Raw genomic sequence first — 14,832 nt, 5'->3', positions numbered from 1 at the left:
GGGATGTGTACTGTTGCAAGCTTAGTCTTGGCAATGCATCAGCAAAAGTCAGACACCATAAAATGTGCGCACACTTCTACAAGAACTTTCCTGGCGCAGTATGCTTGAGAACACTAATTCAATCTGTAGGATAGAAACATGAAAAACAAATGTTTAATTGGAAAGAGATTTTTGTAGAAAGACAGCTGAACAAGCACCCTGCAAATTGCCTAATCATAGATGTCGAGTCACAAGAATGCTAAACGTATCAGTAGTAGCAATACACATCCTTTGACATCAGGTTATTTATTTCACATGGTTGGACTAACCCCCCTCGCCCCACACGCACGCCATCCTATGTGCTCCTGAGTAGCCTGATAAATAGCAAAGCGGAATGTAAGGGGGTCCTTAGATCTCTGCTTACTTTCTGTTCCTGTCGCTGCCTTCATCTAGGTTTCTGAGTTAATTGAACAGGGTAAAGTTCCTCATGCACCCACTGACCCGATAAGCTTTCTAACAGATAGTCTATTTTCAGAGTTTTGAGGGATGCACATTTATTTCTCAAAATGGTGCAAAGGTCAATTAATAAATATTGATCCTAAGTTGGGAGACTTACTTCCTTTAAAGCATGCTCATCTGCATCAGGTCATTCTGGTAACAATTTTATCAAGGACATCCAATCTTTTGCAGCAATTGCTAAAGCCCAATCATGTTTTCTAAGAGTTTCTGGTTTTTGCCAGGACAGGACAGACAGATGAGAGGGAGGGGCTGATTTGCCTGTTGGTTCTCGCAGGACAGCCAATCCAATTCAATGCTTATGAAGGTCAATATGAATTCCGTTACACTAAACCAACTTTCTCCCACATTATCTTCCTGCAAGAAACTCACCTCATCAGAGAGGTCCAGAAATGGATGCACAATGCATGCTATATAATCAATATTGGGCCTCTATGGCCTCAAAAACAGCAGGAGTACACATTTTTGCAAGCCCCATCTGGGACAAAGCCACTACACATTACCCAAGAACTATAGGGTCGATATCTAAAACGAGTGGTAGTGGAAGGGACACAATGCCTCATCCTACTGAACATTTACGCCAACACAGCCCAAGACCAATTCCTGCAGCATACTCTAGCCACTCAGCTTCATGAAGCAAGGGGGCATATTGTAGTAGGAGGGGACTTTAATTGAGCATGGGACCCGGAATGTGACAGAAAAGCCAATATATACCAAGATACTTATGTTCTGTTAGCTGTTTGACGACACTCACCCCTGTCCTTGTCCATTTGCTTCCCACACCCCCTCCCCGGTCCCCTGCCCTCCACCTTTTCAATTTTTGTTCTCTCTGTTGATACTATTTTGTCTGCTTTGAGACGTTACCTCCAGTTTATGATCTATATGTACTTTAACACGTGAATTCATCCAGATCTTTGCCTCTCCTGACTAATAGAGAGATGTGCTCTCTCCTGACTGTCCTTATCTTTGCTCTGAAATGTTGTTTTTTTTGTGACTGCACTTGCTCTTGTAAAGCACTCCAATACCTCCGGGTCTAGCCAGCGCTAAACAAAGAAATAAATTAATATAGGAGCAATGTCAGTTTTTTTTGAAAAAAGAAATAGCTGAGTTGGGACTAATTGATGCTTGGCGCTATTTGCACCCAGACGACAATGATTACACATACTTTCCCTATGTTCCGGTAACCTACTCCAGCATTGACTATGTTTTAATTACTCTCGTACCTACTCTCGAATCAGCCACAATGTCGGACGTATCAATATCTGACCATGCACATCTCATGCTCACGGGGAAAGAAGCTCGCCCCATTAGCAAACACACCCCTCAATGGCGCCTCAATCCTCAAATCCTAAGAGATCTTGTAAACTGGCAGAGCATAACCACTGTCATTTCAGGCTACTGTACGCACAACACAGAGCAAGCCATGTCTAAACATATACTCTGGAATGACTTTAAATCAAATATAAGGGGAACTATTGTCACAATTGAGCTAGACAGAGCAAGGGAGGCCCTACTCAAGGAAGAACAACTTACAGCTGAGATAAAAGCGCTAGAATACACCAATAAGCAAAACCAATAAGCAAAAAGCAATAGCAACACAACGTAAACTAGGAATAGTGAGAGGCCAGCTAAGAGCACACACAACTAAACAGCCCTCTTGGCGATGGGGCAGTGCTTTTAGGAGAAAAGTGACCCAATTATCTCTCTACTTGTCTGCAAAATCAGGTTTCACAGAACTAAATCATTTATTCCGCAACTTCGCAAACTCAATGGTGAATGGACTAAAGGGGAACGAGATAAACAGGTCACGTTCTACACCTTCTTTCAAACTCTATATGACAAGGGAGCAGGAAACCCGTAGAACATTCAAGCATATTTATAAGGCTGTGAATGGCTGCCCATTGACCCCCAGCACCTATAGACTCCGGAAGCCCCAATAGACAGCATTGAACTATGTCAAGCTCTTAAATCACTCCCCATTGGGAAATCACTAGGCCCATATGACCTCACCCCTGATTTTTATAAACGTTTTCTCCCTTTTTTCCAAGATCGTCTATTATTGTGACTGCCATTTTTTATCCAAAGCCACCAGCCTCACCCCTAATATGTGTGAGGCGGAGACAATCCTCCTCTCTAAACTGGGGCAAGTCTCTGTGCTCTGCACATCCTCCCAGCCCATTGCTCTCCTAAATATGGATGCAAAATTCTATTCCAGAATCCTGGCAATGAAACTAAAGAATCTCTTACAGGTACTTATTGACCCCAGCCAGGTTGGATTCAACCGAAACTGACAGGGAGCGGACATTATCATGGGACTAGCTCATTTGGCAGATACAGTTCACAGAAGAGACATACCAACACTGTTAATCTCTCTGGACGCCTAAAAGGCCTTCAACACAGTCAGATGGAAATTTCTAGAAGGAGTTTTAGCTAAACTAAGGCTCGGCCCAAAATGAGTGATACAATAATGCCAGATTACTCTACCTCCACAGGAGTTGTGCGGATTAATGGACACTGTAATTTCCCCATCCATCTACCCAGGGGTACCAGTCAGGGGTGTCCCATCTCTCCGCATATGTTTGCTTTGGTAGTAGAACCTCTTGCTAATAAAATCAGACGGGCTCAAGAGATTGAGGGCATATCCTTTGGGGGCCAGGAACACAAAGTAGTGCTCCTCTAAGTTGATATAGTACGTATTTTAACAAACCTCAGAGTTTCTTTAGAGGCGCTGGTCCGCATACTGAGCAGTTTGACCTTTTAGACATATTGGAAATAAATTTGACCAGTTCTAACATGTTTTGGACTTCAAAATAAATAACAATACATTGCATATTCTAAACCTGTCCATAAAGGCACACAAGGTACCAAATTTGCATAGGTAAACACCATTTTAGTGGCAACAACCTCCATGCGCTACCTGGGTGCGCTTAGACAACAGGTCAAAACGTAATTGGACGGCTTGCAGGAAAAACATCTCAGAAGATCTAAGACGGTAGTGACTGCTCTACCTATCCTGGTAGGGGTGCATTAATATGATCTAGATGAACACTCTCCCCAAGATTCCTTACCCCTTCCAACACAAATTCCCTCATCAGATATCACCCAACTTCAATCTAATATTTGTGCTTTAATATGGAATGAGAAACACCCTTGTATATCCAACAAACTGCTGATGCCCCCCAGGGAACGAGGGGGATTGGCATGTCCAAATGTTCTTGACAATTATTGGGCAGCATACTTACGCTACATATCAAAGTGGTGGTGAGTGAAAGCAAAAGGCACTGTTTGCATATGGACCATGCAGTCGCTCTCCGTTCCTTATGGGATCTTGTCTGGCTCTTGAAACACAGCTCTATCCCCACTAAAATGGTCCTAGACATTTGGGATTGAATAGTTGCACTTAGAATGCAGGAACCTGAAGGGTCTATTCTCCAGAAATGTCATTAAAACATTTGAGGAATGCAAACATTATATCCATATCTTTGAACAAGCAAGGCTTCAATATTGTCAACTAAGACACTGGGCCCTTCAAGACCCTAACTTATCTGCAGCTATATGCACTCTCACACCATTTGAAAACCTGGTACGCGTATACTAAGGCTCGAAAGGTTTAATTACACACCCCAACAAAGAGCTCCAAGAAACCACACCTAGGCCCCCGAATACATACCAGACCTGATGATAAATGGGCCTATACAATACTATCTCTCCCAAAGACCGGGACAAGCTATGGCTGATATCCCTAAACCATTGCGTAGCATCCCACAGCGAAAGGTAGCATATAAACTGATGTATCAATAGTACCTCAACCAGACATGTCTGCAAAACAATATTCCTAACACATATACTGGCGATGTTGTAAAGCTGAAGGAACCTTCCTACACATTCGATGGACATGTACACTCTTTCAGACATATTGGAAATAATCAATCTGCCATATTAAAGAGACTTTAGGATAGCAACTCCCAGATGATCCACAACCAGTGCTCCTAGGCATGACACCCTCAACTCTGAGCGCCATGACACGCTACAGACAGCATACTCATGCAACACATAATAGGAGCGGCCAAGCAATTGATAGCTTTTAACTGCAAAAAATAAAACATCCCCCATATGACAATAGGGTTTCACAAGATGTGGCAAGTGCTTACCATGGAACAAATCACAGTCACTTTAACAAACACTTATCTAAAATCCGCCCATGTTTGGAAACTATGGATAGACAATATGTCACAGCTATAACACCAATACTTCAGCCCACAACACCTTCGTACACTACGTCTATTCAATTAATCTGCTGGACAGCGGTATTTCGTCGATTGAGGCGCCTGGTCCCTCCTGGGCCAGGAGATTACCTCTCAGAGCATAACAAATTACCTGGTCTCCTGTCTCTGTTGCCTGTGGGGTTGCTTACCCCTACCTTTATTCCCCTTCCGTTATTCCCCTCCCTTCGTTTTCTTCCCTTTTTGTTGGAGTCAGTGTATTCCGTGTTATACACAAAAAACCTCTTAAATGGATTCAAAACAAAAAATAGCCTGTAATAATACCTTTCAGGCCTCATGGTATGAGATTCCTGATATAGTTTGATGATATACGTTTTACAGCTCAGGACACATTTTTTCTTCTGCAACATCTCAAATGAGTATTTCTATATTGCACAGTTTGTATTTCTTCATTAATCAAGACCAGTCTCTTCATTCGCCTGCACAGAGCATTTGAGGTTTAAAATAAAGTTGATTTCTTATTCTCCAACCCCCAGAAGCAAAAATGTCCTTCATAATGAAAGAGTTCTCTTTATCCCTCAAATAGTGTCACATTTCATTATGGCATCCAGCCAAATAAATTGGTTTACTGGCATCTTCCACTGGTCCCCTCCATTATCGAGCTCTATGAAGATTAAAAATACATCTTATTTGCATCTGATCCCCTGCCTAATGGCTGGAACATCTTTATATCTGGAAGGAACCGATGCACGATATTCAATTTTGTCCCAGATCCTCTACTAGAGTCAGATGGAAATGTGTCAGTTTGAGGACCATGTTTTCTGCTGGATGACTGGGGTACAACAGAGAGTCTTCCAGACACATCGACTATTAATAACGGCTTGTCATCTCCTTTGCTAATAAACTTTCACAAGACATCATGCACATTATTCTGTTCCTTTTTGAGTGAACAACCTCATTGCAATTTAGAACATAATTTGTTTGAGGGCCAAAACTGAAGATTCTGGCAAAACTGGAGAGACAAACTCTTCCTTCAACATCAGGGGTCGGAGGCAGACTACATTCCTGGCATTCAGAACATGGTTGCAGATCAGCACTCTCGTTATCTAATGGATTACAGTGACTGGTAACTTCACCTACTACTGTTCTAAGTCCTTAATTCTCTATGGGAACCATTCTCAGCAGACCTGCTTGCCTCTTGTTTCAATACATAAGTTACCAACATCTTTTAGATGGAAACCATATTCATTCCGTTCAGCTCAGATGCATTCCTCAAGTCTCCCCTAATGGTTCTTGTGTATGCCTTTCTCCTGTTCAAAAGTTAGATGAGAAATTAGATCTCTGCTATTTAAAACAGCTTTTGAAACATCTCCAGTATTATTTACAGATCCTCTGGCAATAACCACAGATCTCTCAATCCTACTTCCTTCTTTTCCCCATCTTTTGTGCAACTCAGTGAGTCTTCTTTATGAGCTGACCTTCTCTGATTATCCTCAATAATGCTTCAAAAAAAGGGGGAGGAACCAAGAGCTTTTTGATGAGGTCCTGCACCGTGCTCCGAGGAATATAGAACAAAACCAAGGGATGCAGTTCCTCTGGGAAGCCTGAGCCGTAGCAGGTACCCGGCAGCGAACGCGCTGACACTTTGACAGGCGTTCCCTGGCCGCCAGGCGAACCCGTACTACAGGTTTTTTCCCAAATGGGGGTACTGCAACAAAGGGTCCACTTCCCTTAGGGACCCCATTGGATTGCATGGTGATGTATTGACAATTGCTACATCACTAAATTATGTAGTAGAGTTCCCACATTTTTTTGAGCACTTTCTCACGTGGTCCTGATGAATTGCCACCGACCCATTAGGGCATAGAGCAAGAAACATGTCGACCATCTGATCTCCCTAGGGATCATCATAATCCCTTTGGGATCACTTATATTTTTACTTAGGCTGGTATACCATCAGAATAAATTGACTCATTGCCTGGTAATACCATACCTATTTTAACTCACTACACCACCACTCACTACACTTGTTGCACTGACCCCCACGCACCCATACGGCTGTCTCTTAAAAAGATCTCCGAAAAAGAGCCCCTTCGCGGGAGCCCGTCGGGCATTGCAGCGCCGGCCCGACGAGGAGCACAGCCCTATGATGAAGCATGACACCTTGCTAGGTGTGTGAGGGCATTATATAGAGACTAATCGCTCTCCCCCTTTCCTTCCCAGAGGAACTGCATCCCTTGGTTTTGTTCTATATCCTCAATAATGGCCTTTAATCTATATCCCAGGCCTTTCATCACTAACCGCTTCATCAACAACATATGGGCTCCTGGTACAAAGAACAAATACAGATCATTTGCTACCTGATGCTTGGAATCAAATTTTGATCCTGGTTTGACAGATGCCTTTCACCAATTTTCTGACTTTTCTGGTTTCACGAGTGAAGTGTGCGTGCTGAAGATTACTCAGATTAATTTAGTTGAGTATACCTCCTGTTTCTAAATACAGCATTGTATGGAAGGTTAAGTAGGTTTTCCAATTGTTTGAATCTTTGCAAGATAATCCTTAGTTACTCTTTAAGTTTTATCCAATTTCTTTTAGAAGAGTTTTGGATGTCAGAACTCTCGTTCGGGGAGTGAGATCATTTACTCAGTTGGGAATTTTTTTTCAATGTCACTAGAAGAACAAAGACCATTTCCTTGTCTGTAGATTACTGTTGGACTTGGCCCTTCTGGCAGGTTCACCCCTGAACTTTTTTGCTTTTTACTGGTGACTTGGTGTGGTGATTTTTTGGTTTCTGCGCACTTTCCCTGTGTCCCAGGGTAAAGTGCGTGCGTGCTCTGAGTGCATGTGGTGAGATAGGCCTGCCCTCCCATAGGAATGCATGGGGAATGTATGTGTCCCTAGTAGTTCCTGATGCGTGGGGTGTGCAGGCCCGAGTTTGGTATGTGCGGACTCGTGGGAGTGAATGCTGCGCGATGATGTGTGCGGCGTGCATGTACCTAGTGTGGAAGTGCCACTTCTAGAAGTGGGCACTTCTGTGTGCAGTGTGTCTGTCGCGTGATTGGCTGGTCATGTCATGTGATGGGCTAGGGATTCCCCAGAGTCAGGATGAGTCACCCAGTGGTGAATAGGGAGATCAGCAGCTAGATGGGTGGGAGGAGTACACATGGGTCCTGAATAGGGCAGGGTTTTCCACACACAATGCTGGCTCCGCCCCCTGCGGTGCGACTGACGACCCTAGCCCTGCCAATGAATAGAGTGAGGGGCTGAGCACATCAAGGGTGCTCCCCAACCAGCTGCGACTGGTTTTCCCCCTCACCCTGAACCAAGAACAAAGACTTTTACTGTATAAAAAGGGGCTGTGTCCCCTTACAAGTTGTTCTGTTTTTGGATCCTAACAGGAGGGGGGGCTGCTGCTGCTGCTGCCGGAGGCCAGGAGGAACCGCCACGTGGGATTGCCTCCCTGCCCTGGAGGACCCAGTGAGCTGGCCCCTGGCCCAGCCTTGCCCCCTGCCTACCTTCCTAAGGACTTTGGTTCTGGACCTTGTGGGAATCCCTAAGCGCTGGGAGCGCTTTATGTGTATCCTCCTTAAGGCGCCTGGGAGCTTTCTGTTGGCCTTTAGCGCTGCGAGCGCTTTCACATTTTCTCCCTAGCGCTAGGAGCGGTGTATTTCTGGGAGCCGGTGCCCACCCGGCATTGTTACCACCATAGCGGGTGCCCACCCCGCCAGGGACCTGGCCGTTTTCTTGTGGTCATCCTCGCGGGTGCCTACCCCGCTTATGTGAGGTGATATCCTCGCGGGTGCCCACCCCGCATCACAGCCATCGTAATCACCGCCGCGGCCCCCGCGAAACCGGAAGTCAGGCAAGCCAGGTGAGGACGTGGGCGGGACCCTAGGCAGGAAGCGACGGGAGCCTACCCCGCGTGCCTGCGGAAGAGGAAGGGAGCGAGGCAGCGAGACGCGCTGCTCGGCCGGAGTGTTACCGGCAACAGAGACGCCGGAGTGGTGAATCCGCCCGGGGCTCCCGCGCAGTCACGGGAAGCCCCGCGCCGAGAGGAGACGCCGCCGGCAAGGGAAAGAGCCCCGCCGCCACCGGAGACGTCCAACCAGCGCCTGGAGAGTCCGGTGAGTGGGTTCTCTTGCCGGCCTGGTGAACGGGGCCAGCATTGGGTGTTGAGAGCGCTAGTGGCGCTCCAACGGAGAGGGGCACCTGCAGTCAGTCCAGAGCGGCCCCGCTTGGCAGTGGGCCGCTCCAACGAGGCCCCCCTCCCTCTAACTGCTGGAGTATTATCATTGAGAGCCTTGAAGGCTCTACGGGGGCATATTCGTTTTCCGAGCCCACGAGGCTCCAAAGAGGCACATGGTTCTCGAGCCACAGAGGCTCCAACGAAGGGGCATATTATTATTTAGAGCCTGCGAGGCTCAAGGGGCACATTATTGTTTAGAGCCTGCGAGGCTCAAGGGGCACATTATTGATTCAGAGCCCAGACAGGCTCCAACGACTCCCATAAGTGTTCTAAGGGCCCCGACGTGCCCAGGCCCCAGTCCCTACAGCTGCCCAGCACTTAGTGGGCAGCTGCAATGTTTAGGTTGTGCAGGGTGCGCCTGGCTTGCGCAGCCTGCGCAGTCGCGCCCTGACATTAGTGGATTGGTCATTTCTGCACCCCTGAGAGGCCAGTTGGCCTGGGGACAGTTTTTCTGTATTGTGCCCTCCCCTAGGGTACCTGGTGATTTGCATATATGTACTTTTGCGCCTGCGCAGTGTCTTCATGATATTTTTTTCCTAAACTGTGTTTACACCTCTAAATGTATTTTATGCATCCTGTGTTTATGTGCTTAGACCCCTACAGGTAGAGTGATACTTAGGTGGTTGTTTTCTCCCTAGTACAGGTGGTACTAGTGAGGTCCTAGTTCCCTGCGTGATATATTCCTAAAGGTGGTTAGGGTTGCGTAGGTGGTACTTTCTGGTTACCAGTAGTTACTGGTTGTGTGCTATATGTTCTATTTTTAGTGCTACAGTGATTGTATGTGCTATGTTCTAAAATATTATTCCTACGTTCTAAGTGCTATTTCTACAAAGTGCTAATTCCTGACAGTGGTCCATGTGGCCCTGTCCCCTGTATATATAATCCCTTGTAAATTCTGCCCGTGCCTGTTGGCACATTGTAAAGTGTGTGTTTTTATCTAATGTGTTGTGTATAATACAAAGGTTATTTTTCTATAATACCTTGTGTGGAGTTTCCTTTGTGGTGAGCCTTGGGGGTTGTTGCTGGGTGCGCGCGCAAACGCTTTACACATTGCCTCAGAGATAAGCCTGACTGCTCGTGCCAAGCTACCAAGGGGGTGAGCAGGGGTTATCTTTTGCGTGTACCTTCCTTGCCCTGACTAGAGTGGTGGTTTCTGCCTGGCTTTGGCGCAAGCCCTAGCCAACCAGAAATCCCATTTCTAACAATTACCCTTTGATTCCAAACCACCCACAGCTCTGTATGTTAAAGATTACAAATTATGTACCAGCTTTCTCAGTACACCAGTTACATAGTTGCTTTTTTTCTTTCAGATAACCTGCCTTACCTGTCTCTTCAGCTACCATTTTCAGGACGATTAAATGCACTATGGTTCAAGCAAGGGTCCACTTTCTGGGTTCATTCTTCATAGGGGGCTGTGCAATTGAAAGCCTTATGAGCAGGTGCCAGGCTGGAAGATACTCTGAGAGCTTCTGATTGGATCTTTGTGTGTATCTTATATTTTGTTTTTATTCGAAACCAGTATCTTATGGCCATTGTCAGTTCTTAATATGCTTTGAACAAGGATAATAGGAGCCTCTGATCTCGACATAAAATGCAGATTTTCCAGTGCATTAATAAATGAAAATTCTGATTTTGTTCAGAGACAAGAATCGTATTGCTATTTCAATTTCTTCATATTGATGAGGATATATTACCTCCCCCTTTTTAATATGTATTTAACATTAATAAAGCTATGATCTTTGATTTTTTCAATGGTTTTCTGAATTATTCTTTTAATGCCTTCTTGAATACTCATCTGAAAACCATGAGTGTATTATCATCATGTTCTTGTGCCTTCTATGCATGTTCTCCATTTTATTTCCATTTGTTTCTAGATTATGAGAGTTGTTAATAAGTAAGAAAGATAACTCAAAATGGCACAGGGAGACTTTACACCAGGCATAATTCATTGTGAACACGTGTGTGGATTGCATTATGTTGTAGTTCCATCCCAAGGTTTCATGGGACTTTAAATTTTCTTTTGAATTGCTATATTTGTTTCTTTCTATTAAGGTTACAGTTGATCAAATCAGGAATTGTTAGATCTGGGGGTCTCTAGTTGGCAGAGGTAGGTACCACTGTCCAAATAGGGACCCTTACTTCTAGTCAGGGTAAGGGGGGTACACTCTTTAGATAACCCCTGCTCACCCCCTTGGTAGCTTGGCTCGAGCAGACAGGCTTATCAAAGGCAATGTGTAAAGTATTTGTACCAACACTCACAGTAACACAGTGAAAACACCACAAATGGACTCCACACCAGTGTAGATAAATAAAGCACTTTTATATAAACTACACAAGACCAAAACGACAAAAATCCAACATACACAGTTCAAGAATATGGTTTCAAAAAGAGTTCTTAGCTTAGCGACAAAATCATTCACTTTAGCGTCAATTTTAGCCAACAGTACCTGGTGATGCGATAAAAGTTCTTAGCGGCGCTCAGGCGTCGAAAAACAAGCAACAGCGTCAGTCCTGAGACCCTGGGGAGGCGAGGCAACAACCCTGCTGCACGCAGCGGGCGTGGGCGACGAATCCGGTCTGTATGGGGAGTGAGGTGATACTTGTATGGATTCCAAGGCGTAGCTTTTCCGGTAGAAATCTACTCGCTAAGGCACGATGCGACAAAATTCAGCCGGCTAACGAGCGGGGCGACAATTTCACCAGCAATGATCTGGGTTGGCTCTGCGACGATATTCGCAGCGATAAAATTTGGCACGCTAACGAGCGGTGCGATGATTTTGGCTGGCTCTGCGATGATGTTCGCAGTGATAAAATTCTGCACACTAACGAGCGGTGCGATGATCTTGGCTGGCTCTGCGGCGATCTCACCCAGCGGCGGCAGCGACGAAATTCTCCAGCGATGATCCGGCTCAGCGGCAGCAGGCACTGCGACGATGTTTAATAATGTTTAATAAAATTCTGCCCGCTAACCAGCGAAGCGACGGAAATTTTCTCGCTAAGCTGGCTGTGCGTGAAAAAGTGTAGATCCTTTGCTTCTTCCTTTTTGGTCACAGCAGGCACAACTTCCAGAGGCCCCACAATTGGATCAAGCACTCTAGGAAGGGCAGAACTCACTCAGCAGAGTTCAGGGGGAAGCTGGGGTTGAAGCCCTTTTGTTCCTGGGACTTCTTAACAGGAGGCCAGCTCTTCTCAGGCCCTTGGAGATCTCTTCAAGCAAGGGGACACAGCAACAGCAAAGTCCTTCCCCTCTCCTTGGCAGCAAAGCAACTGCAGGTCAGCCCACAAACACACAGCAGGACAGTCCTTCCTCTTCAGTCTTCCAGCTTTCTCCTTGGCAGAGGCTCCTTCTTCATTCCAGGATGATCTGATTTCCTGTAGTCTGGGTCCCAATACTTATACCCCAAAATCCTTTGTCCTCTATAGGCAGAGGGGCCTTGGCCCTTGTCATAACCAGTTCTGGCCAGTCCTGGAGCACTCTGTTTACTTGGTTTCTTCTTTCCTTTGAGAGAGAGGGGCAGGGTCGTCAGCCGCCCAGCAGGGGGTGGAGCCAGCATTGTGGAAGGCAGGCACAGCCCTATTCAGGCCCAGGTGCTACTCCTCCCACCTATCTACCGGGGAATTTCCCTATTCAGCCCTGGGCTGACTCATCCAGCCTCTGGGACCCACCCCTGTCCCTGTCACTCACAAACCAGACAGTCAATTCACAAACAGGCCAAGGCACACAGAAAGGGCAGAAAAGGAAAACAGCCACCTTCTAAAAGAGCTGTTTTCACACACAGGATTTAAAAACCATCCTTCCTAAAAGATGTGTTATTAAATTCTGAATTCAGGGATACCAGACTTTAGCTTTCTATCTTGCTCCTATGGGGAGATATGCAGGTAGACATTATACTCAGCATTCCCCATTATAGCCTATGGGCAAGATAGCCTTTCGATAGTGAAAAAACAAAAATGGCTGTAATTCACTACCAGAGCATGTCACCTACACCAATACATGCTCTACCTTTCACATACACTGCACCCTGCCCAGGGGGGTACCTAGGGCCTTCCATAGGGGTGTCCAATGTGTACAGAAAGGGAAGGGTTAGGCCTGGCCAGTGTGGACACTGGTCCGGTCAGCATGGCAGTTAGCAACTGCACCCAGGCACTGCAATGGCAGGCCTGTGATACCATTTTAGGGCTACTCCTGTGGGTGGCACAATCAGTGCTGCAGGCCCACTAGTAGAATTGGAATCACCAGCCCTGGCACACTCAGTGCACTTTGCTAGGGGCTGACAGGTGAAACAAATATGTCAATCATGGATAACCAATTATAATAACAATTTACCTAGGGAGCACTTGCACTTTGACACTGATCAGCAGTGGCAAAGTGCCCAAAGCATATAAACCAGCAAAAACGAAATCCAGCATAGTGTCAAAAATACAGGAGGTAGATGCAAAAAGTCAGGGGAAACCACACCAAAGATGCCAGGTCTAACACGAATGTTAAAACATTAAACTTGAATTTGTGTCTTTGATAAAATTAGAAAGTTCCTGTATTAATAATTTGGAAATTCCAAGTCAGAAATGTTCTTAGAAGATTGAATGCATTTTTCCAAGAAGTCCATCAACTTAGGAAACTCTAATGAAGTTCAATGTTTTGTGTAATTTTAAGACTGTCCAGTTGTAATCTTTGCTACTTAGTTTGCCTCTAGGCTTAGAGGATTTGTAGCAAGACCAAAGGATGACCAAGTGATGACACTGGCCTCTCTTGGCAGTTGATGGAAATCCTATCAATCTTCTCTCATACTCTCTTCCTTTTATCTACATCTCAACACTTGAGTGTATGTTTTAGAAAGAGTAGGCTCTTTGTGTGGCAAGGCCACCTCCCAAAAACTTAGGAGAGACCGAGACACCGACGGATAGGGCGGGGTCTCCTATACCTGAGTTGGTTACCGGGTGAGGTGAGGTCAGAATCTCACACAAGTCAGGAGTGAAGTGCACCCTGCTTGTCCAGAGATCACATCATACCAGGTTGTACTGTCTGACAACTTGTATAGCATGTTTTTCACTTTCTTACTTGTCATATCTTTGCAGTAGCTGTTTAAACCTCTGGGTCCTGAAGAAAGCCGGGAATAAAATCCCTTGAGGCTGAAACTAGTCGACCAATTTGAGAGGCAACCTATTTGTTAAAAGTTGACGCTACACGTTTTTAACCGGATTGGTAGAGAGATGTGCATTAAAGTCTTTTTTTCTCTCTCCCAACTCCCTTTTTAACCTTCACATATTTGCACTGCGTTATAATTTTCATCACACAAGACATGGTTGGACCACCTTGGTCGATTTCTCTATCTGGCTCTATTTTTACTGTCCAGTTGTAATCTTTGCTACTTAGTTTGCCTCTAGGCTTAGAGGATTAGTAGCAAGACCAAAGGATGACCAAGTGATGACACTGGCCTCTCTTGGCAGTTGATGGAAATCCTATCAATCTTCTCTCATACACTCTTCCTTTTATCTACATCTCAACACTTGAGTGCATGTTTTAGAAAGAGTAGGCTCTTTGTGTGGCAAGGCACTGGTTCTTGTTTTTTCGCATAAGTCTTTTTTTGACCACCAGTTCTTTTGTGAGTTTTATCTAGTAATATTTGCCAAATTTGTTGGGTTTTTGCTTGTGAAAACACACCACTGCACACATGGAGATGAGCTTCTACAAAATTTCACTTGCATGTTTTTTATTTATTGAGACAGCTCAAATCCTCAACATCATAGGTACAAAACAAACTTTTTAATATTGTGCTACTTTGATCCATATCCATTAATAAATGGTCCTGGGTTGCTTTCAATGTCTGCACCATTGCCTAAAGAACAGAGGTGTTTCAGAGTCTA

Source organism: Triturus cristatus, chromosome 6 (assembly GCF_964204655.1).
Source record: "Triturus cristatus chromosome 6, aTriCri1.1, whole genome shotgun sequence".
Taxonomy (NCBI): Eukaryota; Metazoa; Chordata; class Amphibia; order Caudata; family Salamandridae; genus Triturus; species Triturus cristatus.
Note: the sequence above shows the minus strand (reverse complement) of the source record.